Here is a 17,690-nt window from a genome sequence, read left to right as displayed (position 1 = left end):
TCAAAATTATAACATACACTGTCTTGCCCTGCCCTGTTCTCAGGAATTCTACATACTTATTAGGAATTAAAGATGTGCATATATTAGCAAATTCCACAAACATATTTACAATTGATAGCATGAAGAGACGATTGTTTGGTTATAGAAAGAACATTGTGAGTGAGAAGCTTTATTCAACAGAATAAAATTTCTTTAACAACCACTTACAGTCTGTCAGATATTTCAATAATCAATTTTGATGTGGGAAAAAATTATTTTGAACCATAAACCTTAGAATATTATTCAAAAAGTAATGAGAATTTGAGACCCTAAGTAAATCCAGATTGCGTTTTTGGGGTTTGTTATGTGATCCTTTAGCTTAGAACCTCTTTAGAAAATCACAATGGGGCTGGGCATGGTGACTTATGCCTGTGATTCTAGCACTTTGGGAGGCCAAGGCAGGAGGAATGCTTGAGTCCAGGAGTTCGAGACCACCCTGGGAAACACAGTGAGACCCTCGTCTCCACCCAAAATTGAAAACCTAGCCGGTTGTAATGGCACATGCCTGTAGTGCCAGCTACTAGGGAGGCTGAGGTGAGAGGATTGCTTGAGCCAGGAGTTCCAGATTGCAATGAGCTGTGATCACACCACTGCAGTCCAGACTGGGTGACAGAGTGAAATCCTGTCTCAAAAAAAAAAATAAAAAAGAAAGAAAGAAAGAAAGAAAATTATGATGTTGAATGAAGTGATTGAGTCAACTGTTGTGCTGAGTCTATGCAAAACAAACATCTCACAGGACAACTCATGTCCCAACCATTGGACATTCTCAACATCTCCCCCACTCTGGCATTATTCAAATTAACACATCTCTTTCCTAGCTTTCATGACCAATTGAGTAAATAAAATATCCCCAGAGGGTCCCAGAAGTTGTGAAGCTATAGAATTGAAAGCACATTAGACCAGTACTCACTGCTCGAAATGTCTCAAAGGCAAGGGCAGATGGCCACCAAGGAAGGAGGCGCTTTGTTTGTTGTTTTAAAAACTAATCATCTCCACGGCAATAATGCTGTTGGCAAATGTTCTCTTTCACAATTCCATATTTAAGAATATTACTTTGGAAGTTATAAATTGCCAGTTATTATTTGATTATCTCAGCTTGGAGTTTGCTACATAATGACTTCCTCAGTAGGATGCCGAGCTGCTAATTCATAATCTCCTTCTGAAAAAGCTTTTCAGGAAATTTGTAACAAATCCATTAAATTAAAATGAATTTGTGCTATATTGAGAAGTAACTGAACCATATGGGGCCAATCCAAATGATATTCTTTCTTTTTCTTTTTCTCCAACCCAAAGAACATCCATTCCATTTACTTCTCTTGAGTGAGGAGGCATGTGCTGTTTTTAAGGGTCAGGATCTTCATGATTTCTGCAGAGGGAAATCAAATGTCATCATGAGATCCATTTAAAAGTTTTCTCTCCTGTGAGATATGGGTCCAATTACAGTCTGTCATGCTTTGTATAGAGTGCAAGCTGCAAATACTTCCAAAGTGCATTTATGATTTGGAGTAACCACTCTAAAGGGCAGCAGTTTGCAACCCTGGCTGTACCTGGGGAGGTGTTAAAAACCTGGATGTGCAGGTCACACTGCAGAGCAATTAAATTAGAGCCTCTAGTGGGGAGCCCAGGCATCAGTATTTTAAAAGCTCATCAGATGCTTCAGATGTGCAATGAGGGGCAGTGGTTTCCACATTTGAGTGACTGCATCCATGTTACATGGAGCACTTGGTAAAATACAGACTGCTGCCCCTTCAGACCTTGTTTCTGATTGATTCGGGTTTGGATGAGCTGAGAATCTGCTGCTTGTCTGGGGATCACACTCCGTAGAGGAAATACCTGAGGCCCATTCAGAAAACCCAGATCCAAATCCCAGTAGCTAAAAACACATGAGACTCATTTTCAACATCTGCAGAATGGGGCAAAGTAATTAATCCTTCCAGTCCTTCTGAGAGAATTAATTGTAAATAAGGTTGGTGAACGCTCTTGATAAAACTTAAGGTTTGCAATATTTGGGTTCTTTTAGGTTACAATGAATTGAAATCTCTTAAGGGATAATGTTCAAAAAAGTAAAGATCATGGCTTTAATGAAAATAAAAATGTGCCCATGATTTTATTTATTAATTAATGATCTAAGACACAAAAACAGGTTCAAGGAACTATTAGGCTACCAAGAAACTGAAATGATTTGTTAATAGATGCAAAACTGGGTAATATTTTAGGCACTCAAATGTAATGTTTGGGAAAAAATTGAATGTTTCGATTATCCTTCCTACAGCCCAGAAATTAATTCCACCTCCGTGAAGGGAAAAATATTAGCATTGCCCTGAAAGGAACTGCTTGCATCACAATGGACACAAAACCTCTGCATCACAATGGACACCAAACATCACTCTTAGCCCTCCAGAAGGGGATTTCTTTTTTCATTTTGTTTTTGTTTTTGTTTTTGTTTTTGTTCTGAGACAGAGTTTCACTCTTGTTGCCCAGGCTGGAGTGCAATGGCGCAAGCTCAGCTCACTGCAACCTCCACCTCCTGGGTTCAAGCGATTCTCCTGCCTCAGCCTCTGAAGTAGCTGTGATTACATGCGCCTGCCACCATGGCTGGCTAATTTTTTAACTTAATTGGGTTTTGGTGTTTTTTTTGTATTTTTAGTAGAGACGGGGTTTCACCATGTTGGCCAGGCTGTTCTGGAACTCCTGACCTCAAATGATCCACCAGAAGAGTACTTCTATTTCTAGGAAATGCAAAATAGCCTGGTTGAGGACAATTAAAGACATTCATACCATAGAATTATATAGTCCCTGGAGGTGCAGTGTCCTGCATGGGAGGGTTGAGATCAGTGGTCTTCCCTGTTCTTTTCAAAAGACAGCTATCATGATGAAATTAGGAAATTTATAGTCTCACGAATTCTTATAACAGTGATCCCTACTTGTCTTCTGAGAGACAAATTACCTTGGCTTTTGTTTTCCATGTTCCTTTTCTCTGCCTTTGGTGAAAGCCACAAGCCCCTATACCTGCGTTTCTACAACTAAGACTAGAAAGGAGACTGGGCTAAAGAAGTAAGACCCTGCTTGATTCTGGGAATCCTACCCACCAGGCACTGCCTGACACAGTACCTCCTTGGATCCCATTCATACATTATATGTATAATATTAAAAATAATCAAAGTCAGTCATTTGAGAAAAACAAAGAGACAGGAAGCTATACTTTCTTAAGTGACTCAACCCAAAATCTCTAGAGAGAACATGGGCAAAATCTCTAGAGAATATGAAGGAAACTCAAGTAGAGAGAGTAGAGAAAAAGATCAAATCACAGCATACTGTTGTTTTAGAAATAAAAATGGAGAATAAAATATCTCATTGTGGCTTGGATTTGCATTAGCTGATGATTAGTGATGTTGAGCATTTTTTATATGCTTGTTGGCCCCCTGTGTGTCTTCTTTTGAGAAGTATCTGTTCTTGTCTTTTGCCCACTTTTTAATGGGGTTATTTGATTTTTGCTTGTTAAATTAAGTTCCTCATGGATTCTGGATGTTAGACTTTTGTCAGATGCATAGTTTGTGAATATTTGCTCCCATTCTGTAGGTTGTCTGTTTACTTTGTTGATGATTTCTTTTGCTGTGCAGAAGCTCTTCAGTTTAATCAGGTCCCACTTGGCAATTTTTGTTTTTTGCAATTGCTTTTGAGAATTTGGTCAAAAATTGTTCCCAAAGGCTGATGTCCAGAAAGGTATTTCCCAGGTTTTCTTCTAGGATTTTTCTAGTTTGAGACCTTACATTCAAATCTCTAATCTATCCTGAGTTAATTTTTGTATATGGTGAAAGTTAGGGGCCCAGTTTCATTCTTCTGCGTGTAACTAGTCAGTTATACCAGCACCGTTTATTGAATAGGGAGTCCTTTCCCTATGGCTTATTTTTGTCAACTTTGTTGAAGACCAGGTGGCTATAGGTGTGCTGCTTTACTTCTGGGTTCTTTATTCTTTTCCACTTATCTGTCTGTTTTTGTGCCAGAATCATGCTGTTTTGGTTACTATAGCATTCTTAGGCATTTTAGTAGGTATTACCAACTCTCGTAAATTGCTCTAGGAACATACTTTTATAGGCTAAGAGAATTTTTCCCCATTTTTCAGCTAGTAAGAGTTTTTATCATGAAGAAATTTTGAATTTTATCAAATATGTTTTCTATATATATTGAGGTGACTATTAGAATTTTCTTTAATACGTTAATGTGGTGAATTGCATTTATAAATTTTTATAATGTTAACTTCCTGCATTTTTTAGAATAAGCTTCAAATTGATTATAATATTTTAACTTTTTAATAAATTACTCTAGTTATTTTCTATATTGCTTAGGGGTTTTACATTTATGTTCATAATCATGTTTAAGCAATCATTTCTTGTTCCTATACTTCCCTTTTTAGATTACGATATTACAGTTACCATTGTTGAGTAATGATCCTTATTTTTCTCTCCTGTGGAAGAGTTTTATCATGTTGGAATGATCTGGTCTTTAAAAGACAGATTCAACTTTTATGTAAAATGGGTTGGTGTGTTTGGGATTTGTTTTTTTTTTGCGGGGGGGGGAAGATTTTGAAATATTGATTCAATTTTCTTAACAATAAAAGGATTTTATTTAGATATAAATTCTGTTGGCAGAGTTGCACATTGTGTCTTTTATTATCTTTTAATTAACTTTTTAATCTCTGCAACACCTATTGTTATGCTTCTTCCCCATTCATTTTTTAAAATAGTTTTGAAATGTAGTGTTTTCATTCTATTTAGTTGTAATTAATTTTAAAGTTTCATTTTGATTTCTTCTTTGTCTTATGGGTTATTTAGAAGAATGTTATTTCATTACCAAAATTATAGTATTTCTTTTCTCTTTTTGTAAGTGATTTCCAACTTAATTGCATGGTGGTCAGAGAGAATGACTCTATGGTGCTAATTTCTTTAAAAAGTTTTGAGCTTTATGGCCCAATCTATGTTTGATGTATTTTTCTAAATATGACTTTTGTGTGCTTGAGAGAAACACGTATTCTCTATTCATCAAATCAAGAGTGGTAATTGTATGGTTCAAATCTTTTAAATTCTTTCTAATTCTCTGTTTAGTTGACCTCTTAATAATTAACAAATATGTCGAAATATCCCACTATATTAGTGATTTGTCCTTTTACCCCTGGAGGCCTATCAAATATACTATATATATATATATATATATATATACACACACACTATTTTTAGGTATGTAAATGCTTTTATTTATTGTATAATTCTTATCATTTAAACCACTATTATTATTTAAGCTTCCATTTACCACATTTTCATAGTAAAATCTCTTTTTTTTAATATTATGACAGCAACACCAGCCTTCATTTGGGCAATATTTGCCTGCAACATCTTTTTAAACTCCTTCCATGACCTTACACCTGACCAGGAATACTTTGTAGATATTTTGCTAAAATTCTGTCTATTGGGATTTGCTGATGTTTTTCTCATAATTATATTAGGGGTCATTGGTTTCTGCCAGGAAGACTGCAGAGGTAAACTGACATTTCATCACATTGTATCAAGGGTGGATACAGTCCACATGACTTATCACCCTTGATGTTGACCTGGCTGAGGTAGTGTTTGTCAAGTTTCCCCACTGCAAAATTACTCTCCTCTCCGCCCCCTTTTCCACACTGTACTATTTGGGAGGCAGTCATTATGCAACACTCATATTTAGGGAATTAGGAGTTATGCTTCATCTTCCTGAAACTGGAATATCTACATATATTATTTGGAATTCTTCTGCATAGGAGACTTATCACCAGTCCCCATTTATTTATTTGTTCTATCATATCTTTCACGAACTCAGAGTTTTTTGTTGTTGTTGTTTTTTTGCACTTTGGGTTATAATCCAATATTAGACTACTTTATGTTATCAAATTATTCCATCCTTGGCCTTTTGGAGTTTTTTAGTCAGTCCCTGTGCTTTTTTGACAAACCCTCATGAATGTAGCTTTATTTTACCTGTTTCTTACTTTCTTGCATCACAAGGTGCTCCAGTCTCATTTCGTATATTCCCTATCCCTGTCTATCCCTGTCTATCCCTGTCTTAGAATCAGCTCTTTTGCCAAGAAGCTGTGGTTCCTTACATTGGAAAAGGGTATTTGAAACCAAGATGTGAGCTTGTAGTGTGATCATTGCTGCTGGGATGTGTTTTTTCTAAGCTATCTCAGCTTAGAAAAGGAATCTCAGAGCAAGGAAACATGTGTATATAAATGTTTATACCATGTGTCTATGTATAGATGCACACACATATATAGTCTGATGTGCACATATATATAAGCTAGTAAACCATATCCCAGCAGCAATTATCACACCTCAATCTCAGATATACCTATACACACACACACACATATATATCTATCTGAGCTTGTAATGTGATACATACGTGTGTATGTATGTAATGTGATGTGTGTGTATATATACATATACATATAAGAAACCACATATATACATATATGTATATATGTGCATATATGTGTAACCACATTCCAGGAGCAATGATATATATACACATATATGTATCTATGTGTATATATGTACATGTATACACATGTGTACACACATACACACGTATATACTAGCCCATATATATGTACACACACATATATAAATGTTCTGATATAATCTTTCGTATCTATACTTAACTACATAGGAGTTAATACTGATGTTTCCAACTGAGTCCATTATCACGTAAATCATTATAGCCTCCTCCCCTTGCTTGTCGGCAAACTCCCACTCTAACAGTGAGAAACTTGGCTTCCACCATCCACCACCATTTACTTAATTGTTCAATTCCAGTACACATGTAAAATAGTATCAGAATTGTTGACCCCATTCCCATGGGAAATAATGTTATTAACTAGAACACAGTGCTTAAATTCATTTCCTTCACCCTTAGTTTCTCATACTCCACTAGGATTTCCTGTTATGTCTTCCAAAGTTAAACAGTTGTCATAAGGATTCCTACTGAGCAATACAAAATTATTTGAAATCCCATCTTTATCATTTACAAATATTAGATCCCATTTGTGAGCCTTTATATGTTTCATTGATTTATGTATTTTTAGACAAATATTTTAATTATTATACCTTTATAATATGTTTTAATGACAGGTAACACACACATTTCCTGGTTATTTTTGCTTAATGTTTGTTAAATATGTTTAATATTTAAAATGTATTCGCGTTAGTCCAGAAAATTGTCTTCTATATTTTCACAGTTTGTTTCCAACCATCTGGCCCTATAAAATACTTTCTGTTCCTACCTGTTTTATAATTTCATCTAGATGAAATAACACAGTTATATATGCTTTCAGGCCAGCTTCTTTTGCTCAACATAATGATTTTAAAATTCATCTATATTGTTCTGTGTATTCATTAGTTAATTCTGTTTTATTGATAAATAGAATTTCATTGTGTAAATTTACTACAATTCTGATGAATATTTTGGGTTGTTTCTAGTTTTGACTATTATGGGCAAAGTTTCTATCAATATTCTTATATAAACTTTATTGTAAACATTATATTGTATTTTATTTTATTTTGAGAATATCTAGGAGTTGAATTTCTGGGTCATACAGTAAGTGTTTTTTAACTCTTATTTTTAACAGCTTTATTGAAATACAATTGAGATTATACAATGTAACCACCCAAATGTATAATTCAGTGATTTAAAATATATTTTTCTGTTATTCTGCCATGACTACTATGAATTTTAAAACATTTTCATCACCACAAAAAGAACCTACATAACTTTTAGCAGTCAGTTCCCATTTCTCTCTAACATCTACGGTCCTAGACAATCATTAGTCTACTGTGTATCTTTCTTGGTTCACCTATTCTAGACATTTCATACCAAACGAATCATTTGTGTTTGGGGGACTGGTTTCTTTTACTTAACATGTTTTCAAAAAGTACACTTACACTGAATAACGTTTTGACATGTTATTCCTTCTTATGTCAAATAGTATTCTATTGTAAGGATGTACCACACTTATTTACCCACTCATCTGTTGATAGATATTTAGTTTGTTTCCACTGTTTGGCTGCTATGAATAATGCCTCTATGAACATTTTCACACAAGTCTTTGCATGGACGTGTTTTCATGTCTCTTGTGTATATACCTGAGGATGAAATTGCTGGTCATATGGAAACTCTGCTTGACATTTTGAGGAAAGGCCAAACTGGTTTCCAAAGCGGATATACCATTTTACATTTCCAATAATGTGTGAGGGTCCCACTTCCTTCATACTCTTGCCTACACCTTATATTGTTAATCTTTTTAAATTTTAGCCATCCTAGTGTATATGAAGTAATATCATCTTGGTTTTGATTTGCATTTCCCTAAAGGTTAATGATGTTCAGCATCTTTTCATGTGCTTATTGGCCATTAATATACCTTCTTGGGAGAAATGTTTATGTAAATCTTTTGCCCACTTTTAGTTCATTACATGTTCTTTTTATTGTTAAGTTATAAGAATTATTTGTATATTTCGGATCCTAGACTTCTAACTGATACAGTCAATCCTCATTATTCACAGATTTTGTGTTTGTGAATTTGCCTACCTGCTAAAATTTTTTGGTAGCTTCAAAATCAACACTCACAGTGTTGTGAATACAGTTATTCACGGATATGCACAGGGTGGCAAAATGTTTGAGTCACTTGGCATGCAGCTTCCCAGGTACAGTTCAATAACATGTCCTTTTTGTGTCTACTGAATGCCATGATTTTTATGCCTTTTTGTTGTTGTTGATTTCTCTGTTTTATAGGGACTGTGTTGATGTGCTAGCTACTGTCCCTAAATGCAGGACGGCTGTAAAGTCCCTTACATAGAAAATATATGTATTAGATGCGTTTCATTCAGGCATGAGTGATAGTGCTGTTGGTTGTGAGTTCAATGTTAATAAATCAACAATATATGTTAAATAAGGTGTCTTTAAGTTGTACCATACATAAAACAAAGTTATGTATTGATTGGTTGACACAAAGTGATACAATCAGAAACTCACAGAAATCTAACCTTGTATTATATACTTTAGGATCAATGGTTCTGTATTTACTAATTCAGTGTTTGTGGAGACTTTATGGAACATAGCTACTGTGAATAATGACAAACTGACCTTATACTATTTGTAGATATTTTCTCCCATCCTGTAGGTTATCTTTTCACATTTTTTATTGTATCCTTTGAAGGACAGTTTTAAGCTTTGATAAAGTATAATTTATCTATTTTTCTTTTGTTATTTTTGTTTATGCTTTTTGTCTAAGAAGACATAACAACAAAGATCATGAAATTTGCCCCTATATTGATACTATAATCATATGGGCCAATTTCATATAATAAGTCTCTTTCTATAGATACATATTATATTAGTTCTGTTTCTCTGGTGAACCATGATTGATTAAAAAAAAATTGTTACCAAGAATTGAATAGAATATTAAAGATAAATTTTCTAAATTGATTCTAGGGTTTCTGGAATTGGCTCCCTAATTTGATTAAATAAGACACTAATGTCTCTATGTCAGGTAGTAAAAAGAGGGCTAATAGTCCATGGTGTGTTCTGGCAATAGAGATAGGCACAATATTGTCATTGGATACTTCTAATCAAACACTCTTAAGAAGCAAAGATCTGACTGTGTATATAATACTTTCAAACATTTTTGTCAGACTAACAAGTACAGTGAGTACTTATTGGCTGCTTTCTTCTAATATCACTGGACAAAGTTGGAAAATAAAAGGGTGCTCTCACTTTAACAGTAGATATTCTACAAGGCCAGAAATTCAATCTCTATTGTTATTTCGCCACTTGCTAAATAAATAAACGAAATTTTGGGTTTCGTTTTCAGCAATATCAGCCTTGTGGCTACATGAGATAAACTATCAGAACAAACATAGATGCTTTCAAGTAATTCATGCAGAACTTGACCTGAAATATTGAATCCCTGAGTTCTTGAACATATCCTGTGGCTATTTTTCCAGTTCTAGTTTACACGAGTGTAACACTCAGCAATTGGCAAAATCCTCACATTAGTTACCTGACCTACAGGGTGAGGGAACAATTATAATGAAGAAGGCCAAGTGGAAGCCACTAGAATGGTTTCTACCTAGAAAAATAGTAAAGCAAAAGCAAGACTACATTCTAGAGGAATTTAAATAATTAGCACCAATCATCAAGGACTTCAAAAATGCAGGGGCATTAATTTTCACAGCATCCCCAACTCACCTATTTGGCCAGTGCAGAAAACAGATCTTGGAGAATGGCAATGGATTATTTTAAGCTTAATTAGATGGTGACTCCAACTGCAGCTTCTGTACCAGATGTGATTTCACTCCTTAAGGACATTAACACATCCTGTGGTATCTGGTATGCTGCTATTGATCTGCCAAATGCATTTATGTCCATCCCTGCAAATAAAGACCATCAGAAGCAGTTTGCACTTCGCTCCTGAGGCTAGCATACATCTTCACTATCCTACCTCAGGTGTGTATCATTTAGTTCATATTTAGTTCACAGCCCTATGTCATCATTTAGTTCACAGGGACTTTGGTTACCTTTCCATTAATACATTGATAATATAATGATTGGAACTAGTGAGCAACAGGTAGCAATTATTCTAGACTTATTGAAAAGACATTTGCATGCCAGAGGGTTAGAAATAAATTTAACAAAAATTCAGGGGCCACATACCTTAGTAGAATTTCTAGGAGTTCATTGATGTAGGATATGTTAAGATTTGCCTTCTAATGTGAAAGATAAGTTGTTGCATCTGGCGCCTCCTATAACTCAAAAGAAGGCACAATGCATACTGAGCCTCTTTGGATTTGGTAGGGCAACACATTTCTCATTTGGGTGCACTACCCCAGCCTATTTACTGAATCACCTTAAAAGCTACTAGTTTTCAGTGGGGCTCTGAACAAAAGAAGACTCTGCAACAGGTATTGGCTGCTGTGCAAACTGGTCTGCCAATTGGGCCATATGATTCAGCAGATCCAATATTACTTGAAATTACCTTGGCACGTAGGGATGCTGTTTGGAGCCTTTGGCAGTCTCCTACATATGAATTACAGTGTAGGCCTTAGGATTTTGAAGCAAAGGCTTGCCATCCTTTGTGGATAACTACTTCCTTTGAGAATCAGGATATGGACTGCTACTGGGCCTTAGCAGAGAATAAGCCATGGGTCACTAAGTTATTGTGCAACCTGAGCAACCCGTAATGAGCTGGGTGTCATCTTACCCAGCAAGCCATAAAGTTGGGCATGCAAACAACACTGTCATCAAATGGAAGTGCTGTCTACATGAGACCAACCCAAGCAGGCCCTGAAAGCACAAGTATGTAACAGGAAGAAGTCCCCCAAATGACCATGGTTTCTACTCCTGCTGCACTGCCTTTTCTCTTCCAGCCTACATGTATGGCCTAATTGGGAGTTTCCGGGATCAGTTGACAGATGAGGAGAAGTCTTGGTCCTGGTTTACAGATAGTTCTGCATGCTATACAGGCAATACCTGAAAGTGGAACGCTGCAGCCCTACAGCCTTTTCCTGAGATACCCTTGAAGGGCAGTGGTGAAGGAAAATCCTCCCAATGGGCAGAACTCTGGGCAGTGTACCTGGTTGTGCACTTTGCTTGGAAGGAGAAATGGCCAGATGTGTGATTGTATACTGACTCATGAGCTGTAGCCAGAGGTTTGGCTGATGGTCAAGAATTTGGAAGGAACATGATTGGAAAATTTGTGATGAGGAAATTGGGAAAGAGTACATGGATAGATCTCTGTGAACGTGCACAAAGACATTTGTGTCCCAAGTGAGTGCTTTCCAAAGGACGACCTCAACTAAGAATTTTAATAAATGGGATAGGATAACTTTAATAAATGGGATAGGAAAACTTTCTCTGTACACACCAGTCAGCCTCTTTCTTCGGCCAACCCTGTCATCACCCAATGAGCTCATGAATAAAGTGGCTATGGTGGCAGAGAGGGATGTTATGCATGAGCTCAGCAATATGGACTTCCACTCACCATGGCTGACCTCCTCACAGCTATTACTGAGTTTGTAATCTGCCAGGAGCAGGGACCAATACTGAGTCCCTAATAAGGTGCCATTCTCTGGGGTGATCAGTCAGATACCTGGTGGCAGGTAGATTACATTGGACAGCTTCTATCATCAAAAGGGTGGTATTTTATTCTTAATGGAACAGACACTTACTTTGGATGGGGATCTGCTTCCCCTGAATACAGTACTTCAGGCAAAACTATCACTTATGGAATTATAGAATGCCTTATCCACCATCATGATATTCCACACAACATTGCTTCTAATCAAGGAACTCACTTCACAACAAATGAAGTGTGGCCAAGGACCCCTGCTCATGGAAATTGCCATCCTGAAGCAGCTGATGGACATTATAGAACCGTGAAATCATCTTTTGAAGACTGGTTACCATGCCACTTCGGCAGGAATACCTTTCAGGGCTGGAGCAAGGTTCTTCAAGAGGCTGTATATGCTCTGAATTGGCATTCAAAAAGAGGCACTAGATCTTTCATAGCCAGGATTCATAGGTCCAGGAATTCAGGGGTGGATGTAGAAGAGGTGCCATTCACTATTATCCCTGGTGACCCACCAGCAAAATGTTTGCTTCCTGTTCCCACGAACTTATTCTCTGCAGGCCCAGGTAGCTTAGTTCCAAAGAGAAGAATATTTCCACTGGGAGACACAGTGGTATTTCTCCTGAACTGAAAGTTAGGACTATTTAACTTTGGACACCTCAGGCCCCTATATCAATAGGAAATATGATAGTTACTGTACTAATTGAAGTGATTTATCTCTACTACCAATTTCTTCTTGGTAGTAAGGATCAATCACTCTTACCAAGGAGGGCTGTTTAAGTTACATTTTTCTGTTGGTATTTTGTTGTTCATAGTTTTTCATTATAATCTTTTTTATTTCTGTAAGGTCTGTCATGGTATCCTCTCTTTCATTCTTGATTTAATTAATATGTCTAGTTAAATTAATACATCTAGTTAAAACTTTGTCAAATTTGTGGATTTTGTCAAAGAACCAACTGTTGCCTTATTTTCCATATTTTTAATTTTATTGATTCATGCTCTAATGTCTATTGTTTCCTTCCTTTTGTTTGCTTTGCATTTAGTTTGCTCCTCTTTTCTCAGTATCTTAAGGTGATCCTTGATTTGAATTTTTTTCTCCTTTTTAATACAGGAATTATAGCATAAATTTCTCTCTAAGCATGGCTTTAGGTTTTTTTTTGTTTTTGTTTTGTTTTTTTTTTTGAGACAGAGTCTCGCTCTGTCGCCCAGGCTGGAGTGCAGTGGCCGGATCTCAGCTCACTGCAAGCTCCGCCTCCCGGGTTTATGTCATTCTCCTGCCTCAGTCTCCCGAGTAGCTGGGATTACAGGCACCCACCACCTCGCCCGGCTAGTGTTTTGTATTTTTTAGTAGAGACGGGGTTTCACCGTGTTAGCCAGGATGGTCTTGATCTCCTGACCTCATGATCCACCCGTTTCGGCCTCCCAAAGTGCTGGGATTACCGGCTTGAGCCACCACACCTGGCCGGCTTTAGCTTTTTCTTGTGAGTTTTGGTATACTACATCTTCATTTTCGTTCATCTGTAAGTATTCTCTAATTTACCTTTTGATGTCTTCTTTGACCGTTTGTTACTTAGAAGTGTGTGCTTTAATTTCCACATTTCTAAAATTTTACCTAATTGATTTCTAATTTCATTTTATTGTTGTTGGATGATATATTTTATAATATTTCAATCATTGTAAACTTATTGGTGTTCTTTTAATGACCCAGCATGTGGTTTATCCTGGGAAATGTTCTCTGTGCACTTGAGAAGTATAGGTATTTTGCTGCCATTTGGTCAAATGCACTACATGTGTCTATCAGTCCTAGTTGATTTATAGTGTTTGAGTCTTCCATTTCCTTATCTGTCTTCTACGAGATTATTCTACCCATTATAGAAAGAGGGGTATTGACATTTATAACTATTTTTTATTATGCATTTATCCCTTCAATTCAGAATTGCTGCTCTGTGTTTTCGGGGGCTCCATTTTTAAGCTCATGAGTATTCTAATCGTGATAGCTTACTGATGGATTTACACTTTCTCCTTTTAAAATATCTGTCTTTATCTCTAATAACATTTTTGGTAAAAACGTACTTTGTATGATATTAGTACAGCATCCCCATGTTTCACGTACTTGGTGATTAGTCGATATATATTTCCCTACACTTTCCCCTTCATTTCATTGTATCATTCAGTCTTAAATGTGTTGTCTGCAGATAGTGCTTAATTGGATATTTTTTTTTACTCTGATAATGTACGTCTCTAATAAAATTTTAAGTCTATGGAAAAAAATATATTTGCCATAATATAGCTACATGGTAAGCCACCCACCCTGGGAGGGTTTCTTTCTGAGTTGTGCCTTTCTGAGGGTTGGCACAATTTTAAACACCTAATTAGCAGGGCATCTGTCCTCACTTAAAAGGGGACATTTTATGAAAGACGGCCAGGATGAGAATGTATCCTCTCTCGGTAAAGGTACTAATTAATGCACACAGAGCTCACAGCCAGGCATGGAGTGGTTTTTATTCTTTTTCTGGTGTAATAGTTGACCATGGTTGAACCTTTCTCCATTACACAATTGACTGCCCCCACCCCCCTAAAAGAGAGTTTTTTTAGTCTGGTGTTCAATGACATCTGAAGGGCCCATCATATGCTCCAGTTTGACTAAACATGATCACCAAAACGGCACTTTGTCCCCTCTGGCTCTCAAACACACACAGAGTTTTAATAGGCAGAGATATGTCTATTAGGGTATTTAAGAGGAAGCCATTTGAATCCCAAGGAAACAAGTAACTACTTACGTATTTCTGTAAACTCCTTTGCACTGATGTTCAGCCTCAACTCCCTGCTAACTGTAATTTAAATACAATTTATGATTCAAGTCAAAATCCTGATTGCATTTAGTTTGCTAGTGACAGAATCAATCCATTTTGGTCAGAAAAAAATGATGCAATTGCTGTCAGACTTCCAGTCCCTGAGACATTGAGGCTTCCCAGACCCTTCTCTCTGCATCTTACAATGGTCTGCCTTTCTTTCCTCACTGATATTTCTCAATGAGCAGCATTAAACATCATCTCACCTAGTCAGAGGTAAGGGGCAGTATATTCTGATCTATCATCCAGAGATAGCCAAGCAGAAGGGCTTCATCAGCAACAGAACCGATTCTTTACGAGGAGGATGGGACAAGCAAAGAGAGGTGTTGTTTAGTTTGTGGTAAAGCAGGCTTTTCACACATTGGTACTATTGTACAATGTGCTGCTAACCAGGATAAAAGTACTTACATGGCTGGGTGTGGTGGCTCACACCTGTAATCCCAGCACTTTGGGAGGCCGAGGCAGGTGGATCATGAGGTCAACAGATCAAGACCATTCTGGCCAACATGGTGAAACCCTGTCTCTACGAAAAATACAAAAATTAGCTGGGCGTGGTGGCACTCACTTGTAGTCCCAGCTACTTGGGAAACTGAGGCAGGAGAATCGCTTGAACCTGGGAGGCAGAGGTTGCAGTGAGCCAAGACCATGCCTCTGCACTCCAGCCTGGCAACAGAGTGAGATTCCATCTCAAAAAAAATAATAATAATAAACTTACACAGAGAATAATAACAGCAGGCAGGTGTGTGGTACTGCAGCTATTAGGTGCATGCAGATGGCCCTATCAAATATTTTTAGAAGATTCGTTTCTTATAAGTGATCCACTCATCCAATTTTTACATAATTTGCTAACCCCACACATTGCTAATTTGAAAGCAAACTTTCTTTTAGAACTTTTAAATATCATAATGAGTTTAAATCAACACAATTTGGCAGTATGCATAGACCTGAAACAGTGAAGTGCAAGCCATCTTCCCTTTAAATAATATAAAGCTGCCACATCACTCAGGTAAACCATGAGTGTTCATGGCAAACACTTGGGGGAAAACACTGTCACTCAAATGACAGACCTTCACTTTCCTCTGTCCACATTCGTCTAGCAATCTGCAATCGGCTGTGGATCTAGCTGTCAGTAAAAAACCCCAGACTCTCCCATCATCTGCCTGCCTGTCAGTTAGACTTGTCTGGTGAGGCCACCACAGGTGTTAAAAGGCTGGCTGAGACTCACAGACAAGTACAAGGAGAGTCAGACACAGAGACTAGTACGTGCAATGCACAATCCCAAGTGAAGACACACAGGGATCTGTTTCTCAAATGCAGCCCAAGCCAGCGAGTGTCCTCATGTGCTGGTCCATGTGCCAGGCACTGCATACCTGCTCAGTGTTTCACAGCAGCCAGCAAGGTGAGATGCATCCTTCTTTCTCGGAAAACCATCATCCTACGAATAAGTTCCTGGGAGATGGGAAGGAAAGGAACTGGTTTGGACAGGTCTTCTGGCACCAAATCATTCCTGCTCCTGTGGAGATGAGTTCGGAGTTTTGTGCTAACATCACCTCTGCTTCACTTTCTTTTCTCCATGGCAGGTAACTTGAAGGGGCTCACTGACCATGCCATGGCACATAAAAGTACAACTGCAGAAATAGGAGGGGGGCTCTGGGCCATCTCAGAGGTTATTTGAAACCCTGCAGGTTTTCAGCAGGTGTTTCCAATCCATGGACTTGGAGAAGAATGTCAGCTAATGGCTGCCACTGGGCTGCCGGGCTTCCATCCAGGGACTTTAGTAGAGTCCTGCTGAAAGACATGTAAACCGGGAGTGGGATGGAGGCTGCATCCTGGAGTGTGAACATTTGACCATCCTTTACCCCAGCAGCATCTCCACGCAAGGTTTTACATAGCAGTGGGTTTGTGTTCCCATGAAACCGGGCCTGGCCAGGGACGAGCCAGCCCGAGACTCTGCCCCCACACGCTGAGGGCCCCATGCACGTGAAGGTGTTCTCACCAGTTCGAGGCCTGCCCTGCACAGCCCGGGCACTGCCCAACCAGGAGGATGTGTGTCTAGAAATGTTTCCCTGCAGAACTAGCTGAGTCTGGCTGTGCCTGGTTGAAGCCCCCTACATTCCAGAACATAAGCTGTGATCCCCAAATGAGCACACTTGTCCTGCGAGAGATGGACTTTGCTCTGGTGGTCTGTGGAAAGGCAGAGATGCGACACCCTCTTGGTTAAAATGACAACCAACTTTAAGAGACACCGAAACTGTACAATCCATCCTGAAAGTCAGGTAAGTATCAGCATCATACCTTGATTAATGACAACCCAGTTAAGCTTTGTCCTCCCATATCTTGTATGGCTCTCTGCAAAGGCTAAGGAAGGTTACATCTCAGGCAACCAGGAAATTTGAGTATGGATTTTGTCTTCAGTTTCTCATCCACTAAGTTGGGTTCTAGCCTCTGGAGCAAGACAGTCTGTGGAAGAATAGAAATGACAGCCTCCTGCAGGGACAGCCGTTCGGAGGTACCATTCCCAGGAAGACGGCCTGCCTCGTTATTAATGCAAACGTTAAGAGAAAGTTTCTGCCAGCTTCTTAAATTGTGCGAGATTGTCCAGTTTGAGAAAATTAGCTTTATGGAAAAGGCAGGCAGTGTATTTATTTATT

Source organism: Macaca mulatta, chromosome 10, assembly GCF_049350105.2.
Source record: "Macaca mulatta isolate MMU2019108-1 chromosome 10, T2T-MMU8v2.0, whole genome shotgun sequence".
Lineage (NCBI taxonomy): Eukaryota > Metazoa > Chordata > Mammalia > Primates > Cercopithecidae > Macaca > Macaca mulatta.
This window is presented reverse-complemented; position numbering follows the sequence as displayed.